This window comes from Acomys minous (assembly GCF_964271855.1).
Source record: "Acomys minous genome assembly, chromosome: 3".
Taxonomy (NCBI): Eukaryota; Metazoa; Chordata; class Mammalia; order Rodentia; family Muridae; genus Acomys; species Acomys minous.
Window position 1 is genome coordinate 99,178,145 of NC_140485.1, and position 2,757 is coordinate 99,180,901.

Below are 2,757 nucleotides of genomic sequence, written 5' to 3' on the forward strand. Positions count from 1 at the left end.
ATTCTCAAAGCTTTGAGCATGGAGAGGTGGTCCAGACCACGTGCCCACCGACAGGGTAGCCAAAGGGTAGAGTTTTGAAAATGAAGACCCTAGTGAAGTTATTTATTTTCTACTGGTAAATTGCACCCATTATGAAAGAGAGACACCGAGATCATGTTGTGAGGGTTAATGGCATCACCTCAGTGAAGTGCTCTTATAGAGACAAATTCCGTAATTTTTATCACCTGGGTCCATGATTAAAAAAAAAGTCTGCATTTGTTTAATTCATGGTGTATAAAGTGTGTAAGGCCAAGAGTCCTTATTAATCTTCTCTTTTACCTCATTACCAATCAACATTGTTAGGGCAGAGAATGTCGAAGACCAAGGATAAACAAGAGAGAAAGGTATGTAAGTCAGAAAGCAGTGAGTTCATTCATTTATATCTCAACATACACAGAACATTAACCCATCTCAAATGAAACCAAATCCATATGTCAATCTGTCAGAGAGGGAAAGAGAGAGGGTGGGGAGGAAGAGGAGAAGAAGAGGCAAATGAAGGAGAAGAAGGAGAAGGAGGCGAAAGGCAAATTGAATGGCATCTGGTTATATTTCTGGATGGACATCTTCTTTTGAACTTCAGTTTCTACATTTACTTATTTCTAGTAACTATAATCCAAGTAATTTGGATCCAACTCCCATTGGAAATAAGCTAAGTAATAATAATAGTAGTTCTTGGATTTTAAAAGCACCAAAGAAACAGCAAGGATACTGAGTAATTACTAAATATGGAGACAAAGTTCTTAAGGAAACAAAGTAGGGACTGTAATCCACTTACACTTGGAAGTTACCAGGAGCTACCAGAGTAAAGGCAAGTGAGAAACTGTGCTGGTGAGAATTGTGACACACAGCTTTAACCCAGTGCTCAGGAGGCAACACAGACAGATTTCTGGATTTGAGGCCAGCCTGGTCTAGCTAGAGAGTTACAGGCTAGCTGTAGATCCTGTCTCCAAAAGAGAAGGAAAGGGGAGAGGAAAGGAAATGAAAAGAAAGGAAAGGAAAAGAAAAGAAAGGAAAGAAGGCAGGCAGGAAGGAAGGAAATATTTCCATACTTTAGTCTACACAAGCCCCCACCCCGGGTACTTTTCGCTGGATGGTTTAAATCTCTGAAATGTACTTCATCATAGATCTATAAGCCAAAATAATTAATGTTCCACCTTTCCCTTCCTGGCAAGCCTTCTCGCTTGTTTGCAGGCAGATAGATGGTTTCCTTCTTGTTGTGCCCTCATGCAGCAGGGAGAGGGGGGAAAGAGGGGAGAAGAGGAGACGGACACTCCAGAGTCATAAAGACACTAATCCTATCGGATCAGGGACCCACCTTACGATCTTATTGCATTGCTTTTCTTCGTACTTCAAATACAGTAACATGGGAGGTTTAGAGTGTCAACACATGGATCTCAAGGTGGCACACTCTGTTTGGAATACTGATTCTAATGTGAGAACTCATAGCCTTAAAGAAAGGGGGCCTGGAAACTACCTAGCTCTGCCATTGGGTCGGTCTATGATGTTCTTGGCGGGTGGGGAGTAATGCAGAGAACTTCAGAACCAGGATAGATTCTCTGGGGTGTCAGGGATAACTGTCTCAGTCAATAGCAGCTAAGTGGGAACTCATTCACAGTAGAAACCTTGACGTCTAGCGAACTGTTTAAACATGTGTCACATTCTACTCCTCAAAGTCTGTTAAATTGCAAGAAATGGGTTGATCTGGGAGGAGTCAGCGGGAGGAGTTGAGGATGAGCATGATGAAAATTCTGAAGGAGAGATAAACCTGTTTTTTTTTTAGGATCCCAAGTGCGGGATCAGAACGGTCTCGTGGGAGAACAGGTGAGGCTAATTCACTAGAAGAGCAACCACCTCGTGCAGGAGCTTAATTGTTGCCAGCTGAAAAGATCCCGTAAACAGACTCTGGGAGGAGATACATAAATGAGACCAGAATTGGAGGCGGGGGCGTTTTGGAGACTTGGGATATATATTTGGCTTTTTATCGCTGCACTTCAAGACGCTCCTAGAGATAACTGCTCAAGGGAAGGCTTTGGGGCTCCGGCTCCTGCGGAGGTTCTGGGTTCTGGTTACTCCAGGTTCCAGCAGAAGAAATCCTGTGGCTCATGCCTGGAGAATCGTTCCTTAGAACTGATATCCTTAAGGTTTTATTATTATGTCCATTAATCCTCATTTCCTATTGTTTTGGTTAGTCGGGTTATAAGCGACGTGTGCTCGGTCACTAAGTTGTTAATAAAATATATTGGTTAAGAAAATTGAGCCTACAAAATTCATTGTAGGAAATTATCAAAGACTTAATAAGAATACTTCTAGAGGTTTATTAATATACTACAGCATCTATAGTTCAGCCTTTTTACTGGAACCTGCCACTGAACTCAATGATTCAACACAGGGACAGGTATTTGCTGCAGACATCTTACTGTCCTTTTCCTTACGTCTGCTTCTTTCTCCGTCTCACACCTTTTCTTCTTCTTTTTGCCCTCTTGACCTTTTAACACGAAGCCTCTGTTCTTGTTCTAGCTGTTTCCCCACATGAGTCACCGGCAGGTCTTGTCCTGTCATGTGGGAAATCATGTAAGGAAGAGTTAGAATGAGGACGGAAACATGACAGGGCTACTTGAGGACACGTGCTCCAGAATGTTCCTCAAAATAGGACATTTGAAGGCTATTTTATAATATTTAAAATTCCATCTCTTTTAGCGGGTGATGAGTGACATACAA